This window comes from Lathamus discolor, chromosome 4 (assembly GCF_037157495.1).
Source record: "Lathamus discolor isolate bLatDis1 chromosome 4, bLatDis1.hap1, whole genome shotgun sequence".
NCBI classification, from domain to species: Eukaryota; Metazoa; Chordata; class Aves; order Psittaciformes; family Psittacidae; genus Lathamus; species Lathamus discolor.
In genome coordinates this window covers 11,591,856-11,614,988 of record NC_088887.1, presented here as the reverse complement: position 1 = coordinate 11,614,988, position 23,133 = coordinate 11,591,856, and the positions used below count along the sequence as shown (strand labels likewise).

General features: G+C 38.9%; 1 protein-coding gene across 15 annotated transcripts in view; it reads right to left on the bottom strand.

Moving 5' to 3' along the window:
- ZBTB20 (zinc finger and BTB domain containing 20) overlaps positions 1 to 23,133 on the bottom strand; it is a 490,951-nt gene that overhangs the window by 235,628 nt on the left and 232,190 nt on the right. Inside the window, exon 6 of one of the 15 annotated variants that reach the window (XM_065676359.1) lies at positions 2,774 to 2,837. The exons of 13 other annotated variants lie outside the window; for them this stretch is intronic. The gene's annotated coding sequence lies outside the window, so the exon portion shown is untranslated. Of the gene's footprint in view, positions 1 to 2,773; positions 2,838 to 8,662; positions 9,853 to 23,133 lie in introns of those variants that run through there. One more of the 15 variants, XM_065676365.1, reaches the window with a different exon arrangement.

The following is a 23,133-nucleotide window of genomic DNA, read 5'->3' as shown; positions in this document are numbered from 1 at the left end:
GAGAGAAATACAAAGTCTTGTTCAAAAGCCTTGAACTACAATTACCTCTAACAGAGTGTTTCCTGCTGCACACCAAGCAGGCTGTTGACGGTTCTGCACACTGGGCACATGTGCTAACACCTTCCACAATCTGAAAGGAGTTGAACTCTCTCCTTTGTCTTGCATGTGCCTTCAAGCTAAGGCTGTCTATACCCCCCTGCTAACAGTAAGATTCCACAGGCTAAGTGCCCAAGGAGGATGACTGACTCCCTCGCTCTTCACGAAATAAAAATACAGATTTAGAGATCAGAGGAAACAGAAAATACCCAAATGCACTTCCATGCCTCAGCATCCTCAGCACTAGCTCGGACTCAGATCCACATAGAGTTTCCCTTTGCTAAACACAGTGCCTCTTCCAAAGGAGGGACTCTGAATCCTCTACTACCAGCTTCCTTCACCCTTAGCTGGTCTTAGTTATTAAAACAAACAAATGAAGGAAACAAAACCCCTGCCTTTGCTAAGTATCCCTCCCCTCCCCTCTCCTCTCTCAACTTTCTTTGCACCTCCCAGGGTTTGTTGGTTTTAAGCCCTGCACTAATACCTGGTCTCTTTGTTCTTTTCTTCTATTTGCTCAAAACTCCAGCCCCCAAAAGCAAATTTGGAGAAAACTGGCTTTCTCTAGTTGTCCCATTGTTCTTCTTAGGCAAGATCTATTTCAGATGTTTCTATTTCAAATATTTAATGACAGACCTATTCATACAAAGATATGCCAACACCACTCCCCTGTCTCTTTGGCATGATGCAGAGCACAGAAAAAGATTGTCACAAGATACAAGGATTCAGTTAGCCAATAAAATCAAGTTCTAACTTATAAACAGTATGTAGCAGATTCCATACATTACCGTACTTCCCAGAAGCAAAAGCCTGACAAAGAGCAGTTTCAAGGGATACCCCATAGGACAGACACATCGAGTTAGAACTACCACAGTAGTGGTAGTGGCCTGACTGAACTCCCCCTAACAGGACTGTAAAAGAAGCCAACGACTGTACTGAGTCTCGGAGAGTTAACTTACTTTTGGGGTCTTGTCTTCACTGCAATGTCTTTGACAGTACGATGCTAATATTGCCCCCAGCATGACTCCCACCCACAACAGAAGCCTCTTGCTCAAACTAAGTGCTATTTTAACTAGAGTTTTTGGCCTAAAAAAAGCTCAGAAGTGGCAGGCTATGTGTTGCAGTTACTAGTGTCAATAACACAGTGGGAGCTCAGCAGTTTATGGGTTCAAAGCGTTGATCTAAGGCCCTGTCTTGCAACTGGGATCTAGACTAAAACCACGCAACCCTTATACCCACTTATCTACATTAAGCTCATACAGACAGCAGGTGATGGTCTGACATTAATGACCTGCTTCTCGTCTCGTCAGTCTCTGATTCAACACACATGGAAAACCCTACTGCTTTTCATCACTTTTACCCACTACCTCTGCCTATCTGGGCTGTCATTAAGGACGAGGGTGGCTTTTTGCAAGTACCTTAGGGTCACCATCTGTGAAACACAGCAGAGCTGCACCGACAGCCAACTCTCATGTGAACACACAGCATAGTCAGAGTTTAGCTCCATATAAACTACAGACCTTATATATATGGACAAAAGTACTTTCAGGCACACTGCAGCATGTGATAGCAAGCTAAATGGTCTATATAGACAGTTATTGTGCAGCAAATCCAACCTCTTGACTGTTACCTACATAAATCCTCTCTTCACTCTAATAAAATGGCATGAGATGAGCAAATCTGAGTATGGGCAACTAATGCAAACCACCACAAAAGTGGCCATATTGTTATCTGAACATCTCATGCTCTAGTTTATTTACAGTCTCCAGGGCTGTAATCCCAGCTGGTAGTTTTAATTAGTAGTGAATGTACTTTCACAACAAATTGGACCTTATCCTTCTTAAGCATCACAGATCCCTTCTACAGATGACTGTGGAATATGAAGAGACAAATTTGAGGGACATTGAGCAGGCAGTTTTCTCATATCGCATATCTGAAAAACCACCATCACACTCTGGCTCACAAAAGGACTTGGCAGCAACTCAGACTATGACTATCCAGAGGACTCTTCCCCCAGTGCCAGAGTGGTAAGATGCAGGCATCATGCAAGCATGTAACAAAGCACAAACTAATGCTGTTTAGAAGTCAGTACAAAATCATGGACTACAAGGCCAGCTGCAGGGGCTGCCTTTTGCTTATGGGACTTAAGCCAAAGCACAGGATACCATGGCAAGCATCAAGAGTTTGTACGTATCTACTCTTTTGCTTGTATGAGGGTAGCTTTGCCTGTTCTGTACCCATTAGTAAACATCTTGCTATAAAACTGCAAGTGCAGCAGGGTTTTAACAGCCTTTTTTCCTCTAGCTGCTCTGGGATTTTTCCTTTCTTGGCTGTAACCAGTTGCAACCAGTTGTGAATAAGTCGTTAGCCCTCTGTGCAACTCACAGCAACTAAAAGAAACCAGTGTCATTATGCAAGTTTCAAACAACAACAACAACAAAAAGTTTTGTTTTATGGTTAATTATCCATGGTCTATTTACAAAATAAATCAACCCATTGTGCACCACCAGGATTTGTGGCCTCATTTGAACTTTGCTTTACATTAATCACTTTAAAAACAAAAGTTAACTAGATTTTCTTCTTTTTTTCCTCTTCGGTTTCTTACTTGCATCTGCGTATAAATTGTAAAAATGGTGAGAGAACAATGTATGGATTATTCACCCTCAGTTTCATGACTTACATGATCTCAGTCTTGTCTTTCTCCACGTGCCTAAACAGATGCACAGTCCAAAAATGCCAACATTCTGTAAGAAACGCAATCACAAGAGGATTGAAATACCTTTAAACTCAAACTTTTGACTTATTCCAAACTGATCAATTGTAAAAATCTTCCCCTAAGAAACAAAAGATGGGCAAACATTTACAAGCGTATTTAAGCTTCTGTACAAGGCCAACAAAATTACTTGGGTAGGTACCTAAATAATTGTCCTTGTTTGGCCATGACAGCAATACACTAATGTTTGTGAGCTCCGAATACAAGGCTATTTTGTTTAGACAAAACCTACTTTCAGGCAGGCTGGAGAAGGCAGCAAATGGATATCTGATTTCTTTATAGTGTTTGCAATTTATACAAGAAACCAGAAATATTCTTTTTTTTTATTCTTTTTTTTTTTTTCTGAAAACGTTTGAATTATATAAGCTGTTCAGATCTTGTCCTCATACGACGACAGAGAACTACTGAATTTCTGAAAACTAGCCAATGGAGAGGCAGGCAAAGGACATTTTTAGCTGCTCTGTTAAAAAACCCAGCTGTATTAACACTTATTTCACTCTGATAGGGCATAAAATATACATTTGCATGAAACTGAATTTCACCTCAGCTTCAACTCAGAAAGCTTCAACAACGTATTTGTTTCCACTATGGACCCTTCAAATAAAACTAAAAAATAAGAAAGGCGGATAAACACAATAAAAGCATATATAACATCAGGAAATCAAAATGCCCTTCCCCCCTCCTCCCCCCCCCCCCCCCTTCACCAGTCATCCTTAAGCATTCTTTTCCTTTACTATGAGGAACAGGAAGTCACAGTGCCGCACGTCATCACCCATTAAATGCTACAGAAAAAGCTGTGCTGACAGTAGGTCAAAAAATGTCGTTCTGTTGCACTTAAGACTACAACTTTTTACTTGCGAAGCTCCTGAGCTGGATTCAAGTACACAGAAGACTGAACCCAGCCAACAGGTATCTTTTAGAAACAGAGCTGAAGAACTGAAGCTAAGACATTAGATCATTAGTACTACGTATTATCATTAATAGGAGCTCAGGAAGGTAATCTCTGCTTGCCTGTTGGTGTGACATAGAATTGTAGAGATTTGAGAAGTTAAAGAAACCTGCTGCCTCCTCCTCCACTTTGCAGATGGCTGAGCTGCTTTAACTTTCATTTCCAAAAGTAAATTAGCTCCTACTTAAATGAAAGTAAAAGATGTAAAGCTGCCTCCACCTGCCTGCAAAGCACAGCAGCCGGGCTGGGAGAGGAAGGGATAGGCCTTCAAAGAAAATAAAAGCCCTTTTAAGCGACTCCTAATATGAACGCTTGCCCTTGCAGCAGCGAGCTGTGGCCCTACAGCCGCTTTCCATTATAAATGCTAAATTGGGAAATGTTTAACATTCTTTGTTTAATCTTTGGAGTATAAAGAAAAAAACAGCTGATTCTCAGGAACATGACAGCCCGAGCAACCATAATGGATCTGCCTCTCCCTTCCTCAGAGCAGAACAGACCATTTCCAACCTCAGTGGCAACTGGCACTTTTTAATCAGAAACGTGTATTTAGATGGATCCCTGAAGACGAGACTGGAACTCTGTCATTTTTCGTTTAGTCGTGTAAGGGGCCTAAGGCAACCAGGATATTTAATAAAAACGGTTAGTAGAAAAATAGTTGAAGAAATTACACGTAGTGAAAACTATGGGCAAAGACGGTTTCAGATACTTTCTGCACTGTTCTCTGCTAATCTTTCCACAATCTGTCCATAAAGAGCACTATTATTTGTTTTGATTTGAAAACACTCTCAGCTGAGTGTGTTTTTCTCTTGTTCACAGCACAGTCAAAGCAGTGAGTCCATCTATTCTGCTGCAATCAGTCACAAGTAAACCAGCAAAAACTCAGGAGCGAACAATCCTCGCTGCTGCTTACACAGGCAAACACTCCTTGTATCTTGCCTCCGAAAGAACTTCCCTAAAGGGGCGAGTTTCATCATGATTGTTAGAAGCCAAGTAAGTCAGAGGTTTCTTCAGTTGGAAATTATGAAATAATACCCCAAACCGAGTCCTCACATAAACTGAACTCTTTACAGTTAGTTACCTTACAGGATTTTACCCTCAAGCATGCTTTCTGGATTATCACATCTAGTTCCCTGCTCTCTTTTACTACAGCTATAAAGGTCACATCCTAAAGAGTTGATTTTAAGCCTCTGCATCAGTAAGGTGAAGGGAGTTGATCCATCCTTCCCTCCCTCCCACCAGCAATCAAGCAGCTGGCAGTGATGAAACCAGACATCCAGGAAATAAACCCACAAGCAAATGAGGATGTGATTCTTCCCCAAAGTGGGTACGACAGACTGCAAGGTACATCTTCTTGCAGGGCTCACACTGATGTAGGTACTCGGTCCAAACAGAGCCCTCTTCATTTACTGACAACAGGAAAGTATGAACCACTGTACCGAAGAAAGAGCAAGGAACATCCAGGTGTTGACTCTGTTCTAACCACAGCATCCATCCAGACAACACCTCCATGCCACTGGATAGCAGTGATGCTTCCCTGCAGGTATCACAGCCTACCTGCACACATGGGGTTTAACAGCAAAGGCAAGAATATACAGATTCTCGGATGTGAGAAATTAACCCTCTGCTTCGTTTGCTGTGAACGTGTAAGACAGTAACTTTGGACAGGAGGAGCGCGGGAGCATTCAGTGTGGCTAGGCCTGATACTTTTGCTACAACTACTCTAAACATACTGCCGCTTGCTTCATTTCTTAGGGACTTCTGCAAGTCAAACCAACCCGGGAAACTACTGAAGGCTCTAGCAATGAATTACTGATAGTGAAGGCACAAAATTGTCATAAACTCCAACCAAAGTGTCAGAGCTGCAAAAAACACTGTTCTGAGGAAGGGAGGGAGGAAACCTTGCAGAATAATTACTAGATAAAAAAGACTACAGCAGCTAATTCAGCACATTGCTGGATGCAGCAAAACCATAGTAGCTAGCTATTTTTTGAACATACCCAGCTCTAAGCATGTGTCAGGGAAGAAAAATAATGACATTTAAAAATAAAAATTAATGTAGAGCTCTTCACATTTTTTTTGTTGTTTTTAAAATTTCAGGGCTCATATTTAACCTTTTCTCTAAATAACGTACTTGAATTTAAGAAAAGTAAGGCGCAGATCTTCATAGTGACAGTACTCAAACAGCTTATGTTTAAAAATAAAATACCAGCGTCTTTTAAAGTTGTGAAATGAAGACTTATTCATTAAAACTGAATATTAACATCTCATTTCAGAAACTGTTCAAACCATCCCTTTTGCCTATTTTGCCTATGAATTTAGGAAGACAGAAGTTTCACAGGTTGCATGTCTAGCATCTGGTCAAGTCAAATCACCCTCTTCTCCATAAATTAAAATCAGATTTCCATTCTGCAGAAAACACAAAATTCCATCATTCTGGTTGCTGTTCCAACAGCGTGTATATATAACCAGCCTTTTAGCAGCAGGCATTTCCGAGGCTGTTTTTCTTGTTTAATTAGTAAATACCCAGAAAATAATTAAATGTGTGTTTAACCATTAAGGGAGGTTACTGCCTTATTACAAGTCTACCTAAGCATATAAAGCAAAGCTGGGGACTGAAGACTGGGAAAGTTAGAAGTAACCTAGTGACATGCAAGGAAACTTAAAAGTAAAATGCCTTTAAAAGGAAAATTTGCTCCTCTGCTGCTTAAACTTATCAGGTTTTGTACACCTATTCCAAGTCTTCCATTGTAATTAGTGCAGACAAAAAGCTTATAGACTAAAACTCTGAGAAGATGGGCAGAAAGTAATTTTCTTTCAAAGACATACGACCACTCTTTTGATTAAGTTAAATACTGGAATCATTATTTATCGTGTTCTCTGTAACGCTACACAGTCTACAGCTTCCAAGCATTTTACAAAGGGTTGACAGCTATTAGGGACACCAGGATAAGGGATTTTAAGGTTAGTCTCCTCTACTGCATGCAACCACATCATAAACTGCTACTGATATGTTCATCCAACCCCATCTTACAACCACATCGGCTTCCAGGTCCTGTAATTCCCATGGCATGGTATTCCCGAATTTAATTCTCTGATGGCTTCAGTAATCTTCTGATTTCCAGCTAACAATTATATATGGTCAGTGCCTACAATTTGATCTTTGTGGCAACACCTGACTGAAGTTTAAATGATTTTTTTAACCTGCCCAGATTATTTCAACACCTTCTCCCCATGCATTTAAATCCACTTTATAAACATTAATAGAATAACTTTAGAGTGTTTTTGTAGGGCACAATAAAGTATCTACTACTGTAATCCCTAAGAGATTCTGTGCTGCGACAGAAGTGGAGTCAGAAGTTTTCATTGCTCAAAGCAAGGGCTGGCTTCAGAATTAAGCACAGAATCCAGGAGTTCCAATATACTTCTGAATATATACGCACTCCCTGGCAACTTGGTGAAATATACAGCTTATAATATACTTAAAGAGCTTAAAAAACTCCATTTCCTGTTTTCACAAAGCCTGTTTCATTTAAAGCTTGTCTCAGGGATCACTGTTGAAAGATGTCAGCTTTAACTATTTTTTCTACTATGCCCGAAGTGGGCATAACTCACGCTGAGGCTCATTTCATGACTCCTTTTCAATGCCAGAAAAACATTTTAAAATAACTGAGAATCGAGCTCTGTAACTTTATAATTGACCTAATAGACTCCTGACATAATATCAACAGAATTAGCAGCATTACACTAGGGAAGAATCTGTCCAAGAATGTGCACGCAGACAAGAACGATTTGTAAAGAAAACAAACCCCGACACAATGCTCGTAGCCACAAACAGGTCAGATCCTCAGAGGACAAAACTAGGAATAAATTGGTTGCAATAACTACAGGAATTATTTCTTCCTATGATCAAAAAGTATGAACTTTTTTCTTAGCATTCACCCTTTTCTTCCTTTTTTTGAACCCTCCTAAATCCCTCATTTTTTTATTATTTTAGCAGTGTTATACATTTTTCACTTGCATTTGACAGAAATCAATTAAAATCTCCCAACCAATCCTAATCAAAAGAATCTCTGGACATCAATCACTTAAATGAAACAAAAATGAATAAAGTTCAGTGCAACCTAAAATTTCCCTATGCTTCTGCACTTGCTGCTGTTACAGAGCAACTGACCTGACACTCGCATTAAGGTCAGGAGAGGAAAGAGAGAAAGCTTTCATTGTATACATCCAAAGTTTGGGGAGGCAGGCGGGGTGGGGGGGAGAAGAGAGAGGAGGAGAGAGACAGAAACACTGTGCAGAAGCCAGGGATGTTCCAGCGCGCACTGTGACAAGAAAATACTCAATAAGAATTCCTCCAGCCAAAACCAGATCTTAAATAGATCCATTGTCTTCCAGCCTGAAGCCCTTAAAAAGGCTCGAAATTAAAGTCTGTGCTGTGGGCACCCGGTTGTTCTTTCCTTTCATCAGGATTTGCAGGTTTTAATACAATCTGTCGTGAGGAAAAACAGTAGAGCTGTACAGCCCAGAGAGGTAACAAAAGCAAAAGGCAGGCGAGAGTTACATAACTGGCTTTTTACATAAATATTGCATTGAGAGATATTTTGCTTTTCAGAAAGAAAAAAAAAAAAAAGCCCCAAAACCCCAACGAGATTTAAAGGAAAAAAAAAAAAAGCAGCACGAAACCATGCCAGAGAATTCAACCCAACCTCCCTCGCTCCTCGTCCCTCTTTCGCTTTGTATCAAGGAGCCGAAGTGAGGGGTTTCTTTTCCTTTTTCTTTTCTCCATTAAGACTAAACAAATAACCAATTCAGCCTTTCACACTTCAGAACAGTTTGTCTCGTATTACCTGAAAAGTGCACCACATCATGGAAGCTGGTGAAAAAAGTCTTATTTTAAAAGCACAGGCAAGTCTGCCTTGCTTATCTGCAGCACAGGGCAATTAGAGATGACCATGGATGTTAAACTAACTCCCCTCTGCACAGTCTGAGAAAAGGGAAAAAAACTGCAAGTCTCCCCATCTGTTATTTCCTTTTTTTTTTTTTCTTTTTTTTTTTTTTTTTTCCTTTTTGGCTGTAGAAAAGCAAAATTATGCAAGAGCTGTTGAATGTAAAGCCTGTGTGTGCTTTTTCCCTTTTTGTCTCTGTGTACACGGTATGTGATATTGCGTAACTGAGTACGGGAGTGGGCGGTTAGCATTTACTATTGATTTACACTACTCCGTATAATGAATTCAGAGCTCTGAGAGAGAGACACAGATGAAGAAATGCAGAGGGGTAAGATGTGGATTTAAGGTATGCGTGAGGAGGGGCACCATGGAAAGAGGGAAGCAAAGCGTTTAGAAACAGAATTATGCCTTGATGAAACAAACATTCTTTTCCCAACCTTCTCATTTTTGTGCCCTTTGCAACAAGAGCGGATGCTTAACAAAACCCACGAACCCCTCTGTGTGAAAGCAAGGTTTCTGTCCCAAACCCATGCTCAAATCCTATTAGAATCTACAGAAAATACATATTAATTCCCCAGAGGCACTTCTTGTACTAGGTATAAAGATGCATAGCAAGCTTATATTCAGCCATCAGGGTCATTAAGATTACTAAAAGAAATCTTTCTTTAGTAATACTACACACCAACTTTTGACTTACTCCTTCAGAACCTACGGGCTTGTAAGAGCATTGAAAACACAGGCACTCTGTACGGTACGTAATACAAAGCCTTGCATTTTTGAGGGGATAGGGTGACATGGGAATATGGAATTTAGAGACTAGAAACAAGGAAGGCTTGACTTATTTTGCTCACTCATTAGGCCTGCCAAAATATTCCCCTTGTTCTCTCTTGCACAGAAGCACACACATGGTGTCCTCAATTTAGACACAGGTCCCCACCACTGTAATAACAATAATTTTGAGTCAGTAAGGTGAAATCCTCTCATTCACACAGGTGAATGCCCACCAAACACACCGCTCAATCTTTTGCCTCCAAGACAACGCATGGGTTTCCAAATTCGGCCTGCCTCCACTTGACACTAGGTCCTACAAGGTGAGCTAACACCACCAGGCTGGCATGACACTGAACTGTTGGGCATCCATGTATTTATGCATATTGGGTTGGGGATTTTGCTAATAACGTCAATGTGATCCTAAATTGTGTTAACACAGTTTCTAAGGCATGCTGAGAGACTGAAGACTAAAAAGGGGATTTATTAGAAGCCACAGTAGACACCTAGCCTCGTATCAGAAATGAAGCTCAGTACAATGATAACAAAAAACCTCCCAACCAACAAAACAAAAATCCTTACCTATTAATATTCTTACAGCTTCTTTTGCATTATCTTTACTGCAAGACACGCATTCCCCATATTGTTTTCTTCAAATTCTGTGCAATGGGCAACATGATTTTTTCTTTACAGGTCTGGCATCAAGCATTTTTACAGGTCATAACTTAGCAAAGGAAGCAAACAAAAAAACCCCCACATTATAAGAAAGGTAAACCTTATTTAAAGGAAATTCCACAGATATGCAATGCTTCTGACTATTCAGTTGACTTTTTTCTTCTTTCCCCAGATCCACATCTATTAACATTAACTACAATGCTACCAGCCAGCCTGAAATCGGGATCTCTGTCAGGATGTTAGAAAAAGAAAACAGTAATTCACAGTCTTACACATGCTTGTTTTTGTTTGCACCAAACTGGAATGGTACTGAAATTACACAGAAAAATTTCACACAAAGAGTCATATGCAGCCTAACTAGTCTGATTTGTCCTAAACCGAAACTGATTCTTAAAGGAAAAGATAAAGAAGGACCCAGGCATGCAATCTGGACTAAGCAGTCAGTACAGATGGGGCCAACTCAAAACATGCTCAGGCACGTTTTCTTTGCTTACCAGGAGAATGCTAGAGGAAAGAAATGAGGCACAGAAGACACACTACTTAGCTGTGATGTGGTCACCAGAAATGATACCTCATAATCAAGCTCTGAGTGACACTATGCAAGGTATGTCAGGGAGACTGAATGACAGGACCAGCGTATCAAACAAGGAAAACCTCCACTCTTCTCCACAGACTACATGTGAAGAGGAACATATTCTTCAGCACCGTTTATACACTGTAAATTAGTCTGGATGTTTAGTATGTCCTCATCTCATGGGATGCATTACTCTTTACAGGATGTTACATAAACGAGATACAGAGAGAAACTAAAGAAACACCAGCTAAGGCAAACCAAGCTTGGATATGAATAAGAGCAGCTCCAATGCTGGTATGCTTGCTTTATCATTGTCCAGAGTACACATATATTTAAGCAGTTGCTTGCATGTGAGGTTGTAAGCAACAGGCTGTGGATTGTATGTATGAGGTTCAACCAGAGATCTGAACTCCCTAAAATTATAGGGAGACAAATTAGGGAATTCAGTTCTGATCTATTTTGTTCGTGAGGGCTATTGAGTGAAGCTGTCAAAAGTTTCCATTATAATCAGCTTGGCTTCAAGCACTGAAAAATCTTCTATTCTTAATGTTTACTCTAACCTTTTTGTATGTAACTGTTATAGTTTTTAACTGTACAAGTTCTCCCTACAAGACAAAATACCTACAAAAATAGCATTATTTTTCACTATGCTAGGCAGTTCATTTGTTTGATTAGTGAAACACATTAATAGTAGATGTCATTTGCATGTTATCGAAGATTCTATAGCTCTGTATTTCCAGAAAAACAATATGACTTCTCAGTAAATACCGTATCATAAGGGAGAGACTAAGGTTATAAACAAGTTATTACTCTAGGATTTCATGATTTTGCATGTAAGCTTAATGTTCCTCAATACAGTTTCTGTCTTTTTAATGACCGCAGGAGGAGATAAGCACAGTGCTAGGCTGCCATGGGCTTTTAATGGCAAAATGAATAATAAAAAAATATTAAAATGATAGAGACAAAAAATAAATACATTAGAGATGCCTGCCAACTCTTCTTGCTAGTTAGAGAATCAATAAACCTTCTGCAGACCTTCTGCAACATGACTTTCCCTGAAATGAAAGTAACTCACAACTATGCTTTTCTTGGCAACCTACCTTTATTTTTCTCCTACTGACTTGTCTTTCATATGAATCATTTGGACTCCACTATTTTGGAATGACCATGACACAGCACAAGTTACCAAACTTTCCCCACCCCTCAACCAACCTATTAAACATGTGTAATGGTGTTATTTCCTAATGGTTCCTACAGACTGATGTACTTCCAACACGGTTTTAGTCAAAATGAATGGAAGTAAAGTTGGCAAAGGCTCAGAAAGCAAAGTCCAAGGAAACTAGAAAAGAACAGAGAGTCAGAAAAAGAGGTCTCTGGATATTTTTGCCCTGTCTGCCAGAACCAAAGAATAGAAGTTATGTCACTGTTTCCATAATAAACTTCAGTTTTCAAGACTGTATGTCGGCTGCAATGATCTGATCCAGACTGAAATCAACATACACAAAAAAGGTCAAAACCAATTTTTTAACAAATATATGATTTCTCCTGCTGCAAAAGCCATCTAATGTTATAATTTAATCCTGTAAGGAATCATTAATTAATTAGGATTAGGAAGAGAAAGGAGCAGGGAAGCAGAAAACAAAATTCAGAATTCACAGTGAATGCTTTCTGGGATAGCATAACTTCCCTTCCAGATACTCCCTGTGAGATTTTGAAATGACCATATTTCTATAGTAATTGGGGGCTCGGTATAATCCCTATCCAACAAACCTCAATATTTGTTTTGGTCCATAAAAGCAAAATCTTATTTTGAAGCAAGTGTGGCTGTTACAATATGCGGCAGACTCAGAAGAGGAGAGACTCAGAAAAATTTACTGGATAGGCCAGTTAACTGTTGAAATACTGTAATGTTTCATATTCATTCACCTTTTATCTCTCAGGTATCAGTCATACACTGCACAGTTTTCACCCTGCAGGAGCCTGAGTAATTCAGGGATATTCAGACATGGCACATCTGAGGAGTCCCCAAACTGCAGAAGGCCAGGTACTCCTGTGAGGCACATAATAGCTCTGCTTTGAGCTCAGTGCATCCTCTAGCCTGGAGGCGAGAGCTACTGCTGCTGCCACAGTCACCACGAGTAGCAGCAGCACCTGAACAATGCCTGCAGGTCCCTGTTTCATAAGGCCTTTCTAATAGCTGAAGGACAAGTGCCATCTCCTCCTGCATCAGTTAGAGACTTCTCCATAGCTTCTTATTGTTCATATACACATGACTTCAGACTCCCTTTTGTGTTTAATTCAGGTATCTCAATAAATACAGTAAAAATAAGCAGCTTCCTCTCATGATCCTCCACATGACTCAAGAGATCAAATCTTTAGACTGCACCCTTGTGATTGGAAATCGGGGTCTAACCTGAATAACATGTTAAAATATACCCAGAAGAGCATATTTTTGGGTATCAAAATAAGAAATCTGAGTGGAAAAACAGCTTGCACCGAACAACGTAATGAACTCAGGAGCAGAAACCAGATATTCTGAGCTGTCTATCTATCTGGAGACGAAAATTAGCTTAGACTAGATATTTTAAGAAAACTAGCATTGCATGAGTTGAATACCGCAGCAAGGCTTCCACCACTTGACATTTTAATTTTTCTGTCTTTGGTTACGTTTTGTCACATCGAGTACTGTTGGTCTGAGTATGAATATATACATGCCGGTGTTTACCTTTCTTCTGCTTTGCTGTGAGTTCCTCAACAGAAACCTGACAATATGCATCAGCTAACGGCACACATGGAAAACAATTACATTGAAAATAAGTGAATTGTCTGTAACACAATACAGAACATCAGCAGTAGTGTTTTCCACTGTTATTTCTTCATTTTCCTCAAGACTCTCAGAGCACTTTATCAAAAGAGTAGTCTACTCTTCCTGAACACCTTGCTCCATGAGGAGCTCCAATGAAATCATGAGACCTTTTAACAAAACAAAGTATTACTCAATTACCCAATTCTGGGACATAATTGTTATCAATTCTACTCACAAATGGGGAAATAAGTGCATAAAGAAAAAAATGTACGAGAGCTCACTCTGAGTGATCAAGTTGAGAAGGGAATGCCAAACTCTCGGCTGCTAGCCGCTTGCTGTAAACACCTCAATTATACCTGCATTATACAAAGAAAAATAAAACACAGTATTGACAGTTTTCTGGCATTTTCCAGCAATCTTGATTTATCTGAACACCCTCATCAAAATGTTACAGAATAAGAAAAAAATCTACTTTTCGGGCCTCCTTGAATAGCTCTAATGTTTTCTTTATAGCTAGTAAGATTACAACCTTTTTACTTGAACTACCTATATTACAGCTATGGACTAGACAAAGCTATATTGCTACAACAGGGAGAAGGCTGACTGTTAAAACAGTCAATGGAGATTTGTGAACAGAAGGCTAACATACACATATACACACACTCTCAGAACATTATTTCTATAGAAAGTAAATTTTGTCATGAACTTCAATGTTTTTCCCAGTATCTGCCACCCAAATTCATTTGGAGAGACTACAGGACCTGGAGCAAAGATCTGTTGTACAGCAGAAGCAGAAAGTTGACAAACACAATGCATGAGGCTTATTGCAAAACAGAAACTGGAAGCTGCACTTTCTCACTCTGTGGGTCAGGATTTTTATTTTATTTACTTATTTTAAGGTAAAATTATAAATGCTTTGTTTCCATCCTCTGTTTCCATCCCCAGAAGATACTACACAATGACTTCTATTAGGCAAACTATTAGATAGTAAATCTTCCACCGTAACAGCTGCTTATATTGGAAAGAAGTTTTCTTACCTTTTTACTACGTTTGCAGAGAGCCAACAGTGTCATCCCCTCAGTCATCTCAGTGTCAGCAACTCTTTTATTATACAGAATGCAAGCAATAATGAAACTGTGCAGATCTGCTTGCTTTCACTCTATATAGTGTCTGCATTTATAGGCTTATGCTTCTATTTAGATCTATATTTATCTGCTTTATCTGCCTACAGTGCATCTGTTTCTCATACACATAGACATATATACATACACATGCGTGCATGCACACAAATATACAGACATATATAAACACACATACGGGCATACCCAAGAATATGCATACTTACAGTAGGCTTCTGTTCAACAGTAAGATCTGTATAAATATAAACATATGCAGTATACACAATACAAATGAAGGCACATGCACAAAGAAAACCATAAACAATTACATGAATATGCCTTGCTGGCTTTAGGAAGGTTTATTACTCAGCAGGCTGCCTAGTCAAGAGGATTGTGTACAATTAGTTTCCTTTACGTTACTCTGCTGCTGTAAGCTTTGCAAGCAGTAGCAATTTTTGCTGTTACTTTGCTTGGAGCTTTTTCTGCATAAGCTTACTTGGCACAGTTGTGAAATCACTGCCATCCTGTCTGTAGACTGATTCCCTGTTGGTACCACTAGCAGTTTCCCTCAGGCTAGTCATTAAAAAGGCCAGAGTTAAGCCACCCTGTCCCAGTTCAGGACACCAGTCCCCTAGAGGGGGGGGAAATGGTGCAACTCCAGATTCAGGTCAATCTAGCAATTCTAAGACCAAACATTCCCTAGGCCTTAAAAATAAACAACATTTTCCCAAATTACCAAAGGATAAACAGGGGTATTCACCTTCACATGAGTAGAAACTAGCATGCCACACTTGCCCATATCATCAGAGTTGCAGGTATTCTGTCCTATTATTTAGACTGGAGGTATGTCTTGCCTCAAAAGCTTTCCTTTTGTTGGCTAGGCTTCTGTTAAGTCTATCAGAACTGCCAAAGGAGATGACGGAACTGAAGTCTGTGACATTAAGGTCTCTATGGTGCCATAATGTGACAAAGCCTGCATCAGGCCAGTTATGTAAACAGATTATAGCATATTCTCCACTGGATGATCTTAATTCAGTACTCAATGCATTCACATCCTATCACCTCAAAGAGATCCATCTCTTCATCCAGAGATGTTGTGGGTCCTCCATCCCTGGCAGAGTTCAAGGCCAGTTTGAACAGGGCTTGGAGCAACCTGCCCTAGTGGAAGGTGTCCCTGGCTGTGGGAGGGGGTTGGAACTGGGTGAGCTTTAAGGTCCCTTCCAACCACAACCATCCTGTGATGCAGGAGGAGATTCCACAAGGTAAGAGCAAAAGCTAAGCAACAAAATCACTGGGGATTTCTTTCTATGTTCCTCATTGTAGAAGCTATATTTTTACTTCCCAGTTGCTTATAAGGCACTGAAAATGAACTGTTGATTCAACACATAATATCTGGACAATTCTGAAAGAATCAGGAATCCCTGTGCCAAAAACTACTGGATATATAGGCTAAAGAAATAAGGTACAAAGAACCCCCTGGGTATCAAGGGCAGCTGAAAAAGATGGTTTTATCCATAGTCTTTTCGAAATCCTGCAAAACTTCAAATATGGCCAAACAGTGTATCTTGGCACTTCACAGGAGTAAAAAAAAACCCTATAATCATGTCTAAAAAAATATTTATTCCCTGGATTTCAGGGGAGACATCTTAACTATTAACATAATGGACAAACAAATGATTAGGCTATATTTAAAACCTCCAAAGAACTCCTGTAACTCAAAAAGTGTGCGTGTGTGGAAAATTAAGAAGATTTTGAATGACAAGATCATGTTGGATAACTAAACCAGGAATACTACTTCCTATATCAAAGACTCCTGGATAATTCTTTCATTCACTTGATCATACTGAGGAACAGTTCCTGTAGTAATTTTATGCTTATCCAGTATTATATGGTGCATTTGAAAGGGTTTTCTGAAAATCTACAGACAAGAAGGTATTTAAATATAATATGCATATACTTTCCATGTAGACAGATTGTATATCTTAATTTAATTTCTTTTTGGTCTTAATATTCCCATTTCTCAATCATTCTACTGAACTGCAGCTACTGAACAAAATTCCATTCATGCTTTCCTCACTGTTAAAGTCACCCCTTATTCATGATAGCTGGCACAACTATTTTAAAATTCAAATGTAATTCCATCCTCTTATTATTTTTTTAACTGCTCAGCACAACTTACACAGCAATAGGGGATCTACTCTACATTGAAAAGTTCTGTTCTGCCATCTATAAATAAAATACCAATGTGAAAGAGGGAAAAGAAAGGATTTTCAGTTAACTTCTGCATTATCTGAGCACCATCAATTTGGTAAGGTCTATTACAAAAATACTATCATATGCTAAAAATGACAGTTTTGTGGTTATTGTAACGACTACATTTATGTTATCTTCAGCAGTGACCATTCAGCAACCAGTCCATTTGTCTTTTTTGTCAACAGGGTATTTTACGGTTTTAGTGCTTTTTAGGGCATTTCTAAATTGAAAAACATTTAATTATTCAGGTGGCAACAGCCTGATTAGAGAATATAGTTTCTCTTTGAGGGTGCCCTACAATGTACCTTTATACACATAAGAAACTATTTAAACATTGCTTTGATGCACAAATGTACAAACTCCTACCTCATTTGTTTGGCATTCTTTGAAATTCTGTAGGTAGAACATAAAAGGAATCTGTTCAATGCAAACTCTCTTCTTTCTTATGACAAAGAGAGTGAATATTATCAAAGTTCAAGAAACACATCCTTTTCTCTGTATACAATGCACTTCAAAATACAGCTGGGACAAATGTCTAATACATCTTATATTGCTTGAAGGATCTTAATATCTGACATACATCTATCCCTCTTTAGGAATCCTTCTATTAAATTTGTTAACTGATAACTATGATCTTAAGCATACTATATTATTTCTTGGGGAAGATTTAATGGCATGTTAAAATTTAAATTAGATAAAGGAGTCCTCTACTTCCAAATAAATTAAAATATAAAACTTAAGCACTATCCTTGCCTCAACTAAAGAGTCCTGTCATTTTATGCCGAGGCAACTGTATGGGTTTATAACTCAATCTTATATTAGTATAACTATATCCATGCATGAGGTTGATCTAGTATAATTACTTCAGTAAAAACATTAATTCTTTCAAACAGAACAATTATATTAGTATAAAATCTACGCATGTACTAGGCCTTAGTAGACTTCTGAGACCTCCTAAAACAAAATGGTAAGGACCAGATGTCCATTACAATGGTCACAATTCCTGATCACTTTCAACAAAGCTGAAACTGCCCCTCAGACTTAAAGCAAATAAACCATGTGGGCTCGGCACTAACATGCAGAATCAGAATTTCAGAGGCCAACAATCATAGAATCACAGAATGGTTAGGGTTGGAAAGGTCCTTAAGACCATCCAGTTCCAACCCCCAACAATGAGCATTTAAAGATAAGAAGAAAATATTTAACCAATATATTTATAGACAAACAGTAATGAGAAATTAGAAAAGGGAATTATTTTGTTGGGTTTAGTGGGAAAAATTCAAAGAGTGACGTGGACACTGTAAACTAACCAAGTCTGTTTAGCAGCAATTCTTAGAACAGGCTGAAATCTCATCAAAGCAGCAACAACTGATTGATGCTGCTTCCTAACAAACAAAAACTTACACTGCAGAAATACAAGCACAACTTGGCACCATCATCATCTCTTTATGCGCTAGAAGCTCTCATATGGCCAACAACACTTAAAATTTGAAAACAGAGTAGGCAGTATGCTTCCTGAAACCTGCCATTCCACCATCTCAACTATTTTATCCATAACCATAACAGAAGACTGAAAGTGCGACTTAGAACAGTAACAGAAACAGTAGAGCTGTACTAACACTTGAATGCTGAAGGAATGCCTAGCTTAGTACAATGCATAGGTTTTCTTTCTTTTTCCTTTTTTTAAAGCACGCCCAAGTAGTATGGACAGCTTAAGAACAAAATACACCCTTGAAACTGAGATATCAACATATGAAATTTAAAACATTATAAAGGACCTTTTCAAATGGCAATGCTTCAGGGCCTTAGCACTGAATTTCATATATATTTTCAGAAGCTCCTAGTTCTTTATAACCCCCAAATATTCTGTGATTCTCTGAACACAGAAAACAGCCTTATTCCTCCTTGGAAGCCACCAGCAGAAACACATTCTTGAGAAAAAGAAAAAGAAAAGAAAAAAGAATAAAACAGTGAATAATTGTAGATCATCTTGACCAAAACAGATAAAATCCTGGCAAAAGCCTAAGAAATTCTCATCCTATCACTAACTGATCACCCCAGCTTTCTTGAAGCACTGCTGCAAATAAGTTTGCAAATAATTGTGTAAGGAAATACACAATGAAAGAAAAGTATCCTCCTTGCAGTAAGCACTGAGAAGCTAATGAGTAAGGTTTTTGTAGATAAGTATCTTGGGAATTTATCTTGAAGGCTCAGGAGTAGCCTAAGCCAAGTGTATAAATACCTGATGTGGGGCAGTAAAGACCAAGGCAGGCTGTTTCTCCATCTTTTCCATGAAGAGACAACTGATAATGGACATAAATGGAAATACAGGAAATTCCATGTAAACATGAGAAAAAAAAAATGTTGATAGTAAGGGTACTCCAATACCTGCATGGTTGCTCAGAGAGACTGTGGAGTCTCCATCCCTGGAGATACTCACATAGCACCAAGCAACCTGCTCAGACACCACTTTGAGCTGGAGGACTAGGCTAGACAATTCTCCACTGATCCCTTCCAATCTCAATAGTTCTTTAAAATTTTCTTTCCAGATATAAATTTAGGAGCTACACCAAAATGTATTAAAATATCTTCCTGTGCCTGGCTTTACTGAACTTTGTCCTGCTCAGAAACACGAAGCTTGAGCCCAGCTGTACAAGATTAACAGAAAAGATGGTAAAAGTCTTGGTATATACGCTTTAAAAATGCCTTCAGAAGGAGCAAAAGGCACATCCTTTGTCATGTACTTTGTTTATGACTGCTGCTGGAGACTGATAGGGACTCAGGTCACCATAATCTATATACTGTCAGATCTCCCTATCACTGCATGACACCTTGCTTTAGAAATCAAATCTTCATTCTGCATCTTAACAAAGCCTAAATACTCTTTCATCCACCTGATGTAAAACTGTTCAAGACAGAAGTAATGATCTGCTGTACACATTCAGCCAGATACATTTTTCTAGGCTAACAGACACTTTGAAACTTCAACAGTTGTATGAACAGATCCAACCCAACTGATTTACATAATTAATACTAATCTGCAAGCTCTCACCTACCCTATATTAAATTTTCAAAAAGTATGATTATTTACAAGCCAAGATAAAATAGTGATATAATTCCTAAAAGTCTTACGAGTCTTTTCATTATTTATCTTTATTTGATACAAATAAGAACTGGAAAGAGTCACAGCAATTGCAGCACAGAAAGAGACGAAGCAATAATAATTCCATTGAGGTTTCACAGTCAGAAAAACACAAGCAGATACTAACCACTCAGAATAGAAAACCTGAGTCTGGAGAAGCCCCACTGGATGCACATAGAGCTACCTATATTTTGAAGAATTAAAACCAGTCAGACATGCCAAATTAATGGAGACAAAACACAGCAAAAGCCTGTCCTCTTCATCTCTCATGACCTCTGGTCCTCTGATCTCCTCAGAAATATGGGGAAAAGCACTAAATGGTAAATACAGTAACACAGTTGGAATCCTTTGGCTTTCCTGCAGCCTAGAAGATGCTAATTTTAAGAGACGGTGTTCTCAGGCACATCAATCTTTGCAAGGTACACCCAGAACACGGTGCTACTGAATTTTCAGCTGTTCAGAACTAAGTTTCATTTATCTTCTTGGGATATCTGTCAATATCTACAAGAGAGAGTCTTTTCAGATGTGATTGCTAAAAGATGCGATACGCTGTATAACGATTAGAAGAAATGCTAGGACACCCGTGTAATTTAAAAACAGATTTAATCATTACTGTCCAATTCTATTTTAAGAAGAATTTGCATTTGGAATGTCCATCTTTTACTCTCACCTGAGAACATTTAAATTCCTCACATGGCCAGGAGGTCACGCTTTTATGAGGGCTACTTTTGAAGATTTAGAAAATGATGAGTATAGAGTTCAATAAATGCTATTAACTGCTATAAAGGATTGAGTGGAACAAGCCAACTGATGTTTATAAAAGCCTATAGATAGATCTGTGATGTGCTTACAAAATGTGCAATACATAATATCCATCTTGAAAATGTTCTGAGACTATTGATTAATCATATATAAACTTTTACGAATTGTTTATAAAGTGTGTCATCAATATAAGTGTAGCTGGATAAACGATGCAAGAAGGAACTTGCAAGGGGGCTATTTAAAGCACCTGTAAACACACAGAATACTTCATGTGCAAAGACTTGAATAATAGCTTTCTGTTTTCACAAGGATTAATCCTTCTCACCCCCCAGCTGGTGATCCAAATCTTATCTCACTCATCTGCATAGTACCTGCAGATCTCTCAAACATCCAGGAAAACTGAGGAAATTGCACTCACAGTGACATATCGACCACAAACTCCTACAGCATCAGTAGGGAGCCATATGGCTTCCGATATTCAGAACCTTGTAGGAAATTCAGCCCTAAGGAACACCAGGGAGTAAATACATAGATGGAACTAGTGACTCTCCTTAAGGAACTTAACCCATGAATGCATGCAAGCTTTACCTATGCAGCAATTACAATATTGACAGCATTTCTCACTTTACCCTTGTGTAGACATAAATTATACATTCTGCTGTTAAATCAGTACAAATCCTTTAATATCAGTCAAATGACCTCACATTTCATTGAAAGCAGAATCTCTGGTCCTGAATGGCATGTCAGTGAGAACATAACAAAACAGAAACCTCTTGTGAGAAGGCATTGCAGGATTTCATGGCACATTAATGAATCTTTTCTGATTGCTGTAAGGCTTTCACTTCATTGACACATGCTAAACAGCGCAGACGACTACCAGTCCTTACTGTCTTTTTTACAAAAGAAGTTTCCTGGTGAGAACAAATGCCCAGCCAAGAAGTTACATACTGTCAGGAAGTTCACTGGAGGGAAAGAAACTCGCTAGATATTACTTATTGAAAAGGTATAAAGAATGAGGCTTGTACCTCTCACTATGCAATTTTGCCAACATTGACACTAAAGTGTAACTTCAGTGACTTCATTCCTCGTTCACATTTCTGCAGAAATCATAGTTCTGCTTTAATAGCAGTATCATATATTGACTGTTTCAGGAGAAAGTATCAAGACGATCATGCTCCAACAAAAAGTCTATGTTTGTAGATCTACGATGAGAACAGGATTGACATTTTTTTATTACTTAGCCCCTAATTTTGTTATTTTAGGCATTCAAATGAACTATGCTATCTGAAATTCAAGCACTTCCTGTCTAACATCACTAAGTGAACCAGTGTGCTGCAGTTCCACAGGTTTTCCCAGAAGCACAACTACAAAGCACAGCTCTGCAGTGTGATGGTTACGTTCAAGAAAATACAGATAACATATCTGGTCTGGGAAACATTGTCAGGTGAATACATTGCCCCACGTCAGCTCTGACCACGTCAGAGTAGCACAATCAGAAACGCATTATGGTTCTGATGGGAGGGTAGGTGAATACAGGAACATATTACATTGAGTACAGGAAAATCTAAGGGCATCGCAGAAAAGCTGGAGGGAGTGATTATATAGGCTCAGGGGGATACCAGCAATTATGAAAAGGACATTGCCAGCCACAACTGAAAAGCAAAGAACAAAGCCAACAATGTGGTATTAATCACATGCCCTGTCCGTGTATGATGCCAAACTATTCAAAGCACAGAATGTTCTTTATTCACCTCACTTTATATTGCTTGAATGAACATAGCATTTATGAAAATGAGAGATTAAAAACATTGATATTAACTAACCTTTGGGCCAAATCCTACTTATCTTATTGATGCAAGTAGTTCCACTGATTTAAATAGATGTAATTACTATTGACTTCAACAGAGCTACTCACAGAGTTAGGAGAGCAGGATGTGGCTCATTGCATAACCAAGCTTCCCCTACCACCACGAATGGAGCCAACTCATCATTTCTGACGCAACCTTCCCTGCTTTTCCGCTAACGGATCCCTTCAGCAGAAACAACCATACGCACCAAATTCAGTGATACTTTTGATAGGAGTACAGTAATAACTTGATTGAAATGGCCAATTTTATTGCTACGTCTCTCTTCAGAAGCAACAGACAGAACCCTTTGACACCTAGAACTTCATAGCATGGTTTCATTGTTCATTCCTCCCGCTCCTCATGAATGAAACATCTGGGTGGGGCCTGAATTCAGCTTCTGCAAGGACTGCCTATCCTCTGATGACTA